Source organism: Phaenicophaeus curvirostris, chromosome 8, assembly GCF_032191515.1.
Source record: "Phaenicophaeus curvirostris isolate KB17595 chromosome 8, BPBGC_Pcur_1.0, whole genome shotgun sequence".
Lineage (NCBI taxonomy): Eukaryota > Metazoa > Chordata > Aves > Cuculiformes > Cuculidae > Phaenicophaeus > Phaenicophaeus curvirostris.
Window position 1 is genome coordinate 21,410,647 of NC_091399.1, and position 14,439 is coordinate 21,425,085.

Here is a 14,439-nt window from a genome sequence, read left to right on the forward strand (position 1 = left end):
CCCCAGAGCCCCTCCAGTGCCACGGGCAGGGACACCTCCCACTGCATCAGGGGCTCCCAGCCCCATCTAGCCTGGCCTTGAACCCCTCTAGGGACGGGGCAGCCGCCGCTGCTCTGGGCAACCTGGGCCAGGGCCTCCCCACCCTCACAGGAAAACATTTCTCCCCGAGATCTCATCGCAATCTCCCCTCTTCCAGCTCAAACCTGTTTCCCTCGCCCTGTCCCCGCTCTGGGGCTTGTCCAGGGGCTCCACCACCTCCTCTCCAGGCCAGACGCCCTGCTTGTGGCTGGGGCTGCTGGGTGCTCGGGGCACGGGCAGGAGCCCTGGCTTCTGTTGTCGCAGAAGCTGTGATAGTGAAGCAAACAGGGCTTTTCGCTTTCTGAGAGGGGCCTGGATTGCAGAATGGTTTTTGGGTGCGGTCTCTTAGCAGTGTCGAACCCCACCATCGCCCAGCGCTGTGGAGCCTGCCCTGACCCTGTAAGGGCAGTTGCTCAGGCCTCTGTACAACACCAACGGGCAAATATTGACTGGATCAGGTCCCACCAATAGGCGTGACGGGCACTCGGATTGCAGCTGAGCTCGGCTGGGTGGAGGGACGGTGGATTTCCAGTTCCCAGGTCTGCTCGCGCTGCCCAAGTTCTCACAGCAGCCTTCCCTCCCCGGATAACCTGCTGGAAATACAGCCCCAAACCAGTTTGTCATCCCACGGATGGAAGCCCGGGCAGAGCCCTGGAGCACAGCTCCCAGATAAATCAGAATAAAGTGGTGTTTATGATAAAAACCTCATTTTCACAGTGATTTTAAATATGAGTGTTGGGGGCAGTTCTCCCCTAGAGGTGCTAACTCGACTCTGTTGAGTAATCGTGGTGGTCATGTGCCAACAGCAGACTTGCACAACATGAGGCTCCTGGCTGCTCCTCAGGGATTCTCGTGTGCTGCTGACAGCAGTCGGGCACTGCTCGTGCCAAAGGCGAAGAGCACCAGCAGGAGAAAAAAAATTGCCCTCAGTCTGAGGTGTACCTGCATGCAAATTTTTATTTTGAAATCACAACACTGGTGTAAGAACCAGTGTTTAAGTTACAAAGCAAACTTTCTAGTCAGCAACAGTATAAACACAACTATACATCAATACCTGGCTTCCTCACAACTCACTTTTTTCAGTGTCATACGTGGAGGATCTTAGACATCCTTGTTGTGCTGTGTCTTTGAAACTAGTTAAATCAAAACTTCTCAAAGTAGAATCGCTCCTCTAAGATGTAAATTGATTAACCACCAGCACCTCCACCAAAAATGAACAACACAAAAGCTCCTGGCCACCACGACACACGCTAGCTCTGCCCTCCTTATTGTCTTTTCAATATTGCTCCCAACAGCAGCCTGTGTGACCGTGCCACAGAACCGTGGAGCTGCATGGCCCAGCCTATCCATGAAGAGACACTCGTCACAACGCCAGGAGCTGCTGGAGTAGCATTGTCTGAGGGCAGCAGAAACAAGGAATCCCTACTTTCTATAAGGATAATCAAGGTCTGATAAACTGATCAGTTTCCCGATTCAGGGACTGCACTAGTGAGGCCAGAATGTACCTTCCAAAGTTGGTACCATTGGCTTTATCACTACAAACAGACCGTGGCTGTACTTTTCCACAGCCTAGGTTCCACATAATAGCTTTCTCTCATAATATCCAAGAAGTACAATACAAGCTTATAGTCAAACACCAAATAAAACCATTTTTAAACTCTATATCCTTTAAGCCAGCTATTACTGATAGCTAGAAAACTTCCAAGCCGTGTATCTCACACACACGCCCCTCACCACCTTAATTCAGTAACTCATACTGTAATATCCTTTTTCAATCAATTTAGCAGGTCACTGACTCTCCATCTGCCAGGAAGCCCCTTTCTAGAGCAGTGACTGTGTGACTCTTACCCATCCCACTCATCTGCTAGCTCAAGCAAACCGAACGGCTGAGGTACAGGGGACTGAAGTTCAACAACTTGTACTCTAGGAGGAGAAATTTGCTCTGGAAGAGTCACTGTCATTGTTCCTTTGCCCAACCTGACAATGTTATTACAGGGTTGGGAACGTTACTGGAAATGTGCAAATGATCCTTTACAAATGGTTTTCAACTTAAAATGCTCAAATTAGTAAACTTATATTTGCAGCAGCAGAAGGATACTTGTCAATCACTGGCATATGTGGGGCAAAGAAATCAACACTAATAGAATAGTAAAAACCATGGTTTAAACACACTTTTCCCAATTCCCATTGCTATACTACTAGACAGGTACAATTAATCTGACTCAGAGCAAGCTAGATTTTTGGTTTGCTTTCCATTCAGTGCTAGCAGTGAAACAACCCGTTATTTCTTCTGTTAGCATATGGCAAGGCTGTTATGTCATGGCTTGAGAATGCCCTGCTTTCGTTTTTTTTTTGTCTTCTGCTAATATCTCAAAAATACTTGAACACACAGTTTAAGCAATATCTCCTGTTGTGTTTTCAGTTCCTGACATATTATGTATGTTCTTCGAGGCACAGAGTGACCAAAGCCGTATTAAATTACTTTCTCTCCAGTGTTGGTAAGGGATCTCCTGCGTAGAAGTTTCAAGAACAAAACAGTGTCAGATTCTGCTTAATAATAAGTATGTCCAGCTTTATTCCACATCATCTCATAAACAGCTGCATTTCAGAAAGAAGCTGAATAATAACAACCTGGCTCTGTCTCTAACTCCATTTATCTTAGTCCGTATATTGTTAGGCAAGCTTTTGACACAAAGACGTGCAAAAGCAAAGCCTTGGCTTTTTAAAAGTGTATCTTGCCTTGCTGGCACCGCAGAGAAAAAGTAAACTTCATATTCAGAATGTAAATTCCCTGGTACTCATAGAGATGGATAAATTTTAAGGGTCATACACAATGGCGTCTCCCTTGGCCAGTAGCCCTTCTCTCAAATGTGAACTGGCTGGTGTTATATTTGTGTACCATCCTGGGGACAATGGCTACATAGATATTAAACAACAAAACCAGAACATACAGAATCCAAAATATAAGTCAGCAGTACACGTAGCTGAGAGCACCAACTGCTGCACAGTATTATTTTCCATCAGCTCATTGTAACACACAATATAACATTGAAATGATACCCTGGAACAAGACCCTATGGCAGAGCTTATCCTTGTGCAGATGGTTGTCATGACCACAGTTCAGTAAGGAGGGTAAATTAGATCCCAGGCCATTTTCTCTGCCTTGTTTAAGCATGGGAACAGCAAGGAAGCTCACCTGGGATCTTCGTATCTTAAATCAAGATAAATATGGTACATTTGGTTTTACAGAAACATAATAATTAGTGAGACAATGCACATTTGCTGCATTTGTTCAGCTTGGCTCAACATAGAAAAGAATCAATTTAAAAATCTGAAAAACAGGCAAGTGATGTTATAGAATTTTGTATTAATTATCTTACAGTAGCCTTTTCTGTATTGCAGCCTTACGAGCACACGTAGCATTATTTTAGCTCCAGAAAACAGCCATGAAGGAGCTGCAGGTAATTACTCCACCAGCTAGTGGGAATTTTGCAAAGCTATGCAAGTGTAATCCTCAGTAATCTTTATTCCTATCTGTCTCTTGTGAGACCAGTGCATAAAAATATGAGCTCATTGCTCAGAGCTGGAATTTAAGAGAGGCTTAATACTCTCTCTGCACTGTCATTCTGCTGCCACAGTCATATAATCACCTTCTTTCAGAAAACAAACAGCTGTCGAGACTTGAAATTTGGGGTAATTGCCTGGATAAGGAAGAGGTTCCTGTTCCCATACTCCCTGAGAACTCAGTCAGGCCCCAGTGTGATGCATTCCTTCTCCTGTTCTCTAAGCGCAGATCTGAGAGCAGTTATGGAAGCTCCAGTGACTAAAGTTCAAATGCAGAGTCAGCATTTCAGAGCTAAAACCTAAGCAAGCATTTTCTTCATTCACTTTAGCTCTGTTCTGTGGATTTGCAGAGCTAATTACAGTCTCAAATGCTCCACATCATGATGGGTTGTCATAACTTCTTGAAGACCATCCAGTTTATGGCAAAGTTTTGTCTGCCAGCATCTATGCTCCGTTGTGTACTGTAAAAATATCTGCTAAAGCAGAATTTCCGTCTCTTGTGTGGTTAAATTTTGCAGCAGTACAGACCAGGCTTAACACTTAACTCTAAACTGAAGGAAAAACAAGTTTAACAGCCCCTTGGGATACAGTTGCATGGCAGAATATTGCTGTTTCATCTGTGGTAAAAAATCTGTTGTGGACATCAGTCTGGCCGGAGGGAGAATTAGTACAGCATTCCTTCTGCGCTCCCACCACCTGGAATGCAGTATGGGCCTTCTCACAGCTTTCAGCAGACCTGCCAAGCCCCGCTCGGATGGAAAGTGCCTCGCTTATCTTCTTTTTTTTTTTAATTTTACTAATAGTATCTCTTTATCTGATGGAGACGGAGACAAAATCCTTGTGAGCAGTGTCCCCCTAGCACTGACAGCTGCCTGCAGTCCGGCCCAGTCGGCAGCAGGGGCTGAAGATGCGTCCAGAGCCCTTTCTGTAGCTGGAGCTACACATGGTGCCAGGCTGGCACGCTGGCCAAGCCAGGAGTGCCGTGCTTCCTTTTCCCACTGCTTATAAATCCGCGATACTGTCATGTGTGCTAACGTTGATATGCTTAAGAGGTGCAATCTATGTATAACCAGGCCAATCCAAATGGAATAGCTGTTGTCTGACATATATTTTGACCTTTCCACATCGATGCCACGTGATTTCAGAGTGAAAGCCCAGATTCTGTGCAGCACACGCGCACAGCGAGCGGAGCGGTCCCCTGCCCTGCTCTGCAGCCAGGTGGGAGTGGGAATTGTGCTAAGCAGCTCATCCGAGCTGAGGGCTGGCAGTTCCGCTGCGTCTCTCCTGGCACGGTGCCGGGGCTCTCCTCAGGCCCTGCTTCCTAGCACAGCATACAAACCAACCTCCCAACAGCGGTAAACCCTTTTCTGCTGGTTTAGACCCCCATACTTACTGCTGAGGGCGGCAGGGGAGGTCTGGCCCAGAGCAGGGCACGGGGAGAGCCCCAGCGAGGGGCTGCGATCCGTCTCTTCTCTGCGGTTGTAGCTGCAGGTGCAGCTTCCTGGCTCAGCCAAACTCTCCTGGCAGTGCTGGCAGCTGAGGTTGTCCTCGTCTGCCTGGGGGCGGCTGCCGCAGCAGTGTCCCCTCTGCCAGGAGCCACGCACCGTGCCATCCGAATGGCCGTGCCGGTGAGCTGCTTCAGATGAACAACGTTACTTTCATGCACATATGTATACTTAACACATATATGTTGTGTGCATAAAAATGGGCTTGTTTTCAGCCAGATCACCTTCATGAATCCAGGAGCTAACAGTATGTATACACAGAGAGGGAGTACAGCACCAAGGCAGCAGAAAAGGTGATAAAAATATTCATTTTTGAAAATAGAAGTGCAAAGAGGAAAGGCTTATTTCTTCCTCTATTCCAGTTATGGAATGAAACATCTACAACAAGCCACCAGGGAAACATAAACGGACCTTCTGGTTGATGACCATCTCTCTTTCAGGTGGCTGAATTTATACTCTGTGGTCGCGGGCAGCTCACAAAGTGACAACTGAAATAGTCCTGATGATGGGACAAGTGAGCTGCCTCGAGTCAGGAAAGCAGGACTGCCAGGTAGACGTGCTGGCCCTATGAACTCACTGATAGAGAAAAGCTTTGTGTGGTGGCCTCAGTCCAGATGGAATTGAGGACCACGCGCCACCCCAGCCTCGGCAGCACCGGTGGCCATGTAGGCACCACTGTGCACCCTGACAGCAAAACAAAGTCCCACCTCCTGCCCACCAGGAGTGCAAAGGGGAACATCCAGACCTGCCATAAGCAGATGTAAAGTCAACTTCAGGATGAGAAAGACCACGTTCAAAGGGCTTGGGTACGCAAAAGCACCCTAAAAAGCTGAGACAAATTAAACTTAAGAAGACAGGACACTGCACTAGCATGCAGGTGATCATTAAAGGTAGATCTGATTGTCTTTTGCCCTGCCTGGAGTTAAGCAAACAGACTAAGAGGTAAGTAGTGACGGCTTCCAAGGGCTTTTAATCTCACCGCAGGTTCTAGGATGTAAAACATCCGTGACAGTGCTATCATACTGGTAAAGACACAAGGCTGTATCGGATCACTGCTGTGGTTTAATCACCAGTGGACAGCCTGTGGTGAGAAGGGCGTCCTTACTTGCTAGAACTGTAAATCCAAGTCTTAGTTAAAAACATTTTTTAACAGAAACTGCAAGTTTAGTACGCATTAATCACTGTTTGAACATGTAATTTTCTTCTGTTTAGAATCCACTTTGAATCACAGATGACAGGTGGGAAGAGGGATGGAAAAAAGATGGAAAAGTGTGGTTCTGGTTTTAAATTAAAACCAATTATAACCTTCAATTTCTGATACATGGGAAATGATAGTTGTGGTTAGAGCTTGACTTGAAGTGAAACTGGACATAAACCTATGTCCTCAGTTGTGTAAATGCGCCTAGGATTAAACAATGCTGCACAGAAGGGTTTCTATGAGGACAGTTGCAGGCTGCGAACAGGAAGCTGGGATAAAACCTAAGCAAAAGGCAGTCAGCTTGGATGTCAGCGCACAGTAGGGATGTTTGTTTGTGTACAGAGAGGCAGCCGTAAAACAAAGTGATTGAATCTCTGCAAATAGCACATCAAAGGTGACGTAATCTGTAATGAGTTATTTGGTACATGTCTAGAGAAAATGGAAAATAAATATCTGTAGTAATCTGAAATATTTTCAAAGAAGTAGAACTGCCTGTGTCAAATACCACGGCTGCATTGTCAGCTATCAGTTATCCTTTATTAGAGGTGCAAACCTCTAATAAGGAATGTCTGTGTCGTCAAAGCCCGAATTGGGTTTGTGGTTTAGAAATGCAAGTTTGTGGACTAAATGCCCTTTTGTGCAGTTGCTTTCTAATAGGGGAGATCTAGAAAGGGTCTGAATGACTGCTCCATCAAAAGAAAACGCTTCATCTGCTGCACCTTCTGTCCTGGTGTGACGGTGCCGTCGAATGCTCTGTCTGGAAAGAAGGCTCTCTGTACAGTGAGAACTCAGAGCGCACACAACTGTTGCACTGTTCTCCATAGCAGCACTGAATACATCCACTTGATCACAAAAAGTATATTTGCAATGTTTTTCTACCAATATAATAAATATTTTAACTGCAATAGTTTGTACGTTTGACAAAGCGTAGGTATTTTTAATAGACTTAATTGTATATGGAATGCAGCCTTGGTTTCTTTTCAGTGACAGACAAGGATTTACATAGCATGATTTCTGATGTAGACTCATACAAAAAACATCTGTGAGGCCTGTGTTCTTGACATATTGTCAAATAACAAAATTACCTTAGCTGCAACAGCACATTTTCTTTACCATCCAGGCTGGTTTAAGAAGTTCCCACCACAACCTTCCTCTCAGCGCTCTCCACACACCCCTGGTGCAGGCAAAAACTGTTTGTTCAGCTGCGCTGTGAATTTCATCACAGCAACAATCTGGGTTAAAAATAACCTCTAATTAAAAAATAATTGAATAGTATTGATGGTCTGGGTTATAAAACTCTCAAAACAGTTTTGTCCAGATCAGGGGATGGTGGGAGCGGGGATGACTGTGATGCAGAAGTAAAACAAGCTGGGAGAGGGGCAGGTGGAGAACAAATGTAGTGCATGTCCGCACTGCTGGAGCAGATGCTGCCCACCTGGACCACGAGAGCGGCATCGCTGTGCAGAGCCAGGCTCGCAGAACCCCGCGGGGACCAACCACAAGCTAGTCTGAGAAGATACTCTTACGGTGTGTTGATGTGCTGTAGTCAGTCTATGAATGCAGTGATACCTATCACCCCAAAGGGAAATTAAACATAGAGATAAATATAATACTGTGCACTTTACCTGCATGAACTTGACCATTTACTTAGGGAGTTTTAAATTGCTACTGCTCCAAATTGCCTTTTGTTGTTCAAGTAGGGAAAAAATACCTTTAGAAATGCCCTAAACAAGCAGTTATTTTGTTGTCATTCATTTATTATTGTGTACCGATGGATCAAAACCATCTGTTATTCAGAAATGTGTGCTACTACACAGAGAAGAACGCAAAGAACACATTTTGGACTCCTGAAGTTATTCTGCTTGGGTATTTTCAATGATGTAAAGAAATTTATGTGTGAACACAGTTCTATACTTTGTCTAAAACAGCATTTTTGCTTTTAAAAAAATCACTCTAAGTATAAGATAGATTTACTTTATTCTAGTAATTATGTTTACAGTGGAAATTGCCGCTAACTGCTGTAGAAATTTTGGTGTTGTCAAATTTAAAATCATTGAAGGAATACCTTATGTCTACTGGTATACTTTTTATCAAAAATCCCACTGTACTTTCTATAAAGTAGGCCACAGAAATTTATTAATATGCAATCAATAGACTGCCTACTCTAGGGATTGAAAAAGGCATCTGCTCTGTGCCAGGAATGTACTTGACTGTCTGGCTCTTTGTTTCATTTTTTTATTTAAAGGCAAGTGAAAACCATTTTATCTGGAAAAAAACAACGGTGAATACTTAAACAAACCAACAGTCCATGTATTTGGTTCTTGGAACCTAAGCAATACATTGCTGCTTCCTTCTCAAGGTGTGATAAGCTTTTAAAGAAAGTTCATGTATTACAAATGACTTTAGAATTACCAGCTTTAAGAAGATAATATAAAAAAACTTGCTTAGATCTAACAAATTTATAATCCTTCAACTAGAGGTTTCCTAAAAGGAAATAATTATATCCTAAAGATTCCCTCTAATTGTTACTGCTTTACCAGGGTTCTGTCAGAATCCTCCGATAATTCAGTAGAACATTCTGCATTTCACCTATAGAGATTTCGCATGGGCCAAAGCAAGTCAGACAAACCGTTAAGTCTTGAGTAACTTTTGCCAGAATCACACGGACTCTCTGATGAGGTACATCGTATCAATTCTTGCATGCAGGGCCAGATTCTCAGCTTCATCACAGCCTGTGAACTGTAGCAGATTCACCAATGTATGATTTAAGGCCCAAACGAATAATTAATTCAGTTCAACTTCCTACATAACACAATGATCCATTCACTCTGCCCAACACATCACTGGGATTCAGTATATATTTTAAGGAGACATCAGTTCTAGGGCAGATCTGAAGAGCTTTTCTTCTTTCCCCATTTCAAGCAGTTCCTGTTTCCGCTGCTTCATCCAAATGCCAACTATTCCTGTGTGTCTGAATATGACAGTCTTTGGAGTGGCATGTAGGACCAAACCGGAGAACTGATGCGGCTGCTTTTTTTCTGAGTTATCTTTAATTTGGGTTCAGCAAACAGTGCACCACTGAGCAGCACAGCGATTTGCACAGCAGGAGAGAGGACAGCACAGGAGTAGGTGTGAGTACCGGAGGACAGGAGAGGAAAGAGCTTCCCAGAGCAGCTCTGTGATCTGCAGCTGCTCTCTTGCAGCTCATACGGCAGCCAGCAGAAAGCAAGGCATGTCTGTACCTCAGTGGCTGAGGTTCACGGTCCAGCATTGCAGTGTGCACTGATGTTCACTGGCAATTACAGCGCACGTGCCAGACTGTGAAGGGAAACAGTTCTGTGGTGTAAATGTCCTCCAGCAGAGGAGGTGGCAGGACAGCTGGGGTAGCAATGCATGAAGCCATCGCAGCCGTCTGCCTCATCGCACTGAAGTCAGAGCTTGTATTTAAGTACACCACATGTTGAAAAATATACTGCCCTACTAGGTAATCTGCTCCAATATAAACTTCATCTCAAATGAACATCTTCTTTCTGATCTGAATTTTGCTGACATCTCCGTACTGTCACTGCCCTTCTCACGTCAGTGTCTGCTGGCTTCCATACTGGGATTCAGTACTGAGAACTGAGGTAGAACCTTTGAAAGAGTCTAGACTAGGATGTGGCTGTTCCCTAGTTCTCTGAGCCACCCTATAAAGTAAGAAGGAAGGTGGAAGTGCTAACTCAGAGTAAGAAGTTTGGGGAAATGGCAGCAGGGCATTAGGAAAATGCCAGCTAGACTATCTTTATGGGAAAGTCCATACCTAGGAATTAAGAATCACATTCAGATTATAAAACTGTTTGGGTTTTTTAACAGATGACTGCCATGAGGGTAAAATAAACAGAACAAGTGAAATATTTTACTTCAAGTAATGCGAAGTACAGCATATTATAACTTTAATTTGCCTCTAATTCAAAGAAGGAAACAGCCTGCATAATTAAGCAGAATGCCCATGTTGAAAGCTGGGCACATTTTTTAAATCATTAGGCATAATTTGTCTGAAAATTATAATTATTTCCAAAGCAGAACTAGATTAATGCTAGCAAGTGTATTCTAATCATGCATTTTAACGTATAACCTCAATTAATCTTGAGTATTCTTGAACCTCATAACTCCAAGCAATTAATAGAGGAAATAGACTTGAAAGGACAAGTATGTACAGAGGAAACTGACTTTTATTGATTGTTTAAATCTGAACGGTGTTGTCTTTGTAGACTTTGAAACAAGGAGAACACAAATGCAGACTTTTGGTTAGCATTTGCTTACAAGTGACCATTAATGAGGCGGTGACTACCTTCAAAACTCCTTTCCTGAGCAGAGTATTCCTGGAGTTTCCTCAGTCCTCTAACATATGAAGGACTGCAACACATAAAGCTTCCTGTTCTGACTTTATGAAGACCTATTTACTCTAAACGTGTTATGTTATTAAGACCTATCAACTGTAATGTTTTCTACTACATTTCAAATTTTAAACAATATACCAGAAAAAAAAGGAGGCACTGTGTCTCTCAAAGCAAAGACTTGTAACCCAAATTAATCCATGTCTCTGAATGTTTAATAATATTTGGATTTAACCTCAGTCAAGAGCTAGAAATGAGTCACATACATTTGTGTCATTTTTCTGACTGTATTAAAACATGATTTTTGATATAGGTATGTTTAAATAAGATAAAAGTTTCAGTGGTTACAAACAGCCACTTTACTCTGGCGTAAATCCAAGAAACTGATGAAAGGAATTGGACTGCACTAACCTAACTCAGAGGAAAAAAGAATTCAGATTGGTTTTTAGTTGAGATAGTTGATCTAGTTCTTTACACAACAACAGAAATGGCTGTGCCAACCCAAGGGAGAAGGTACCTGCAGTCAGCAAGAGCAAGAGAAGAAGGTGGCAGCATCTGCTTCTACAGCAGGGTGGATTTACGCAAGATAGAAGTGAACATACAAATACAGCCTAGAAAAGCTGCTGGCTAGGAAACTCTGTTTCCTCAAATAGATTAATGATCTGTTTATAACAAGCTAAGCCACAAGGGGACCCTTAACAGGCTTTGTCTGCTTTCTGGGTGAGAGATGACTCCACCTATTTGTGCACCAGAACCATTAGCGTTTTTAATATTTTGAATGTGATAGGAAGTAATCTATTAGGATAACATTAAAGGTACCATCCAGATTAAATCAGTATTCACAGAAATTTGTAGGAGGGGAAGGAAACAGGATCTCACTCTGAAGGGAATGCAAGGGAAAGTTTAGGTCTAAAGGCTGATGTGTCCCTAGATCTTCATTCCCTTCCACAAAGACAAGCCTAAGGAAGTAGGGTCTGTACGAAAACAGACCCCAAGACAGATCTCTGGTCAGGCACCTTGATAGCTGGGTAGTAGAAAGAAAGAGGAAATTCTGCATTTTTCTAGACTTTATTTTAGGAAATGCAGGTGGTTTTACTTCAAATCATTGTGTTGTATATTGTGTAAATATATTTGTTAAAAGTAATGACAAACCAAGGTAACTGGCAAATGCTAAGGCATTCCTTTCCTGCTGGTGCTGTCATACTTTAAACTGTAGCACCGCCCAGGACCACAGCACACTTCTTAAGATATATCCAAAGAACAACAGCACTAATCCAAGAAGCCGTGCTGGCAGACTGAAAACTAGTAAAGCTGCGGTGAAAAAGAGAAATCCTGTGCTTATTAACATTAGAAATCTTGAGATCATTAGCATCAGCCAGAGGCTCCCCGCATACAGTTCAGTAGTGGGGAGTGTGAACCCTGTGGATTTCCCATGGAGGCTCTTATGACTGCATTCGAGTTAAACCACTGCATGGGTGCAGCTGCTTCAAATAACTCTGTAAGAAGCAAGTCGAGCACCATTGCAGTAAGTTAATGTTTAGCTTTTCTTTAATTTTAAAACCTGTAGTACTTGCTCATGTAAAGCAGACTCTTTTTAAAAATAAATTGGATAAAATTTGTTATTACATTTATAAAGGTACACATCATACTGAGTATCCTGAAAAAATCAGATTCTTCTCTGTAGTTTTCCATTCTCCTCAATAGTCTCATATTTTCGTTCACTGTTTGCCCAGAAGTCCTGTATGCTTCAGGGTATGTAACCAGTCTTAGATTTTTCTGAGTTATACTTAATATGTAATAAACTCCAAGTTGTCATAGAACTGAAGGTGAAGGTAAGGAGGTATTATAAACTGACGTTTACCTTTTGACAGCGTGAGTGACAAACACTGTGCTTCCATATTCAGCAGCTGATTTCGATTTTATATGCAGACCCTGCATTTAACCATATACAATGTTGATATAGCTGGATAGATAAATTAAATATTAACAGGTAGTGATAAATCTGCATAATTTTCACTCCTTGGGCATTAAGATGCACCAAAGTTTTGGCACAGGTATACAAAAATGGATAATATCTGAACTGCGGAATGGAAAGGGATGTCTGAATGGAAAACCTGTACTGCAAGTAACACATCAATATGATTTATGTTCTGCCTCTGTTCCTTTTCTGCATTTGCCCCTGCTCTTTGGAGCATCTCTTTGGTTTTGCACACTCACTTTTCCTGTTACTGTTCTGCCTTAGGTGGCCTAGCTTTTTATAGGAGTTGCCTCTACCAAGGCTTAATTGGGAATTCTGTGTGTAACAGGTAGCTAAAAACGCCTTACTTTTTAGCATTTGGCACAGACTGGGCACAGAGAGTACTTGGAGAATAACTAAACCCTTGGGTGCTGGAATAAAGCACCTGCTCTCACGGATGACGAAGATCTCATGTACTAAGTCAAAAATATATCCCCTAATGAACACATGCCAGGAACTGTTTGGATCCAGACGTAACAGGAAAGAAACATTTAGATCCTCGCTTGCCATATGGGAGACCCACATTTCATGACTGTTCCCAGCCTGTCATTCCAAGGGTTGGCATGGAGCACTGGATGAAGTAATGGCTTGGGATTATTCAGCAAAATGCTTAAATGTTTGCTCTATGTCTCTTCTTGTGTTGTCTTTCCCTTGCAAACCCAGCAAAACTGGTGCAAACCACTGAGCTGCAGAGGGCCATGATGCAGAAAGCACGGCCATCTGGGCCTGCCTGAATAGGAGGAGAAGAAAACACCCTTGCTGTGAGAGTCGCTGGCTGTTATTAGAGCCAGCCTCGCCTTTAGAGCCGTGCCAAATCTTACTAATTAATTTTCAGATTCATATTTCAGAGCAGTGATTACATTATTCAAAAAGCGGTCACAGGCTGTTCTTGAATCTTGGAGCACAAGGCCTTTTAAATCCTGCAGAGTTTTATCACTTTGTGAGCTCCTAACATTTGGTTTCCAGACACACGGCTTTGCTTAAGAGTAAGCCCTGCCAAAAACATGTAACTTACTCTTACAGTAGTATTTTTGTGACCCAACTTCTCATCCAAGAAGCCTTCTTTGGTAGGTGTACTGAACACCAAAGCCGTACTGTGCTCTGTTGTTTTTATCCTCACACTGTAGCATCATCTTTTTGCCCAAAGTCTCACAGCCAAACACATCCGAACGGGAGACTCCCACCTTCCCACTTGGAAGCTGCTAAACACACTGTGATAAAAGAAGTCACAATGAAGACATAAACACAAGAAGGGACAACAAAAATAAAATTGGACGCAAGAAAGGATGATTTTATTCAAAGTTAACGGTGTTCCCACTAATTTCAATTGGGCTGGGACTTCTCACAGCACGTGAGGCTTTGTGCCGTCCTCTGCCAAAGGAGATGCTGATAATTTTTTCCCTGCTTTGTGAGACTGATGTCCCTAAGCTGCGTTAATGAGTCCGTACGCAAGCACTCCCTCCTTGTTTATAGGATCACAGAACCATGGAACGGTTTGGGTTGGAGGAGAACTCAAAGCCCATCCAGTCCCACCCCTGCCCTGGGCAGGGACACCTCCCACTGGATCAGGGGCTCCAAGCCCCATCCAACCCGGCCACCCCTGCTCTGGCAGCCTGGAGATGCTCTCCTCACAGGAGAACATTTCTCCCCAAGATCCTGTTGCAATCTCCCCTCACCCTGTCCCCGCGCTCCCCGGCCCAG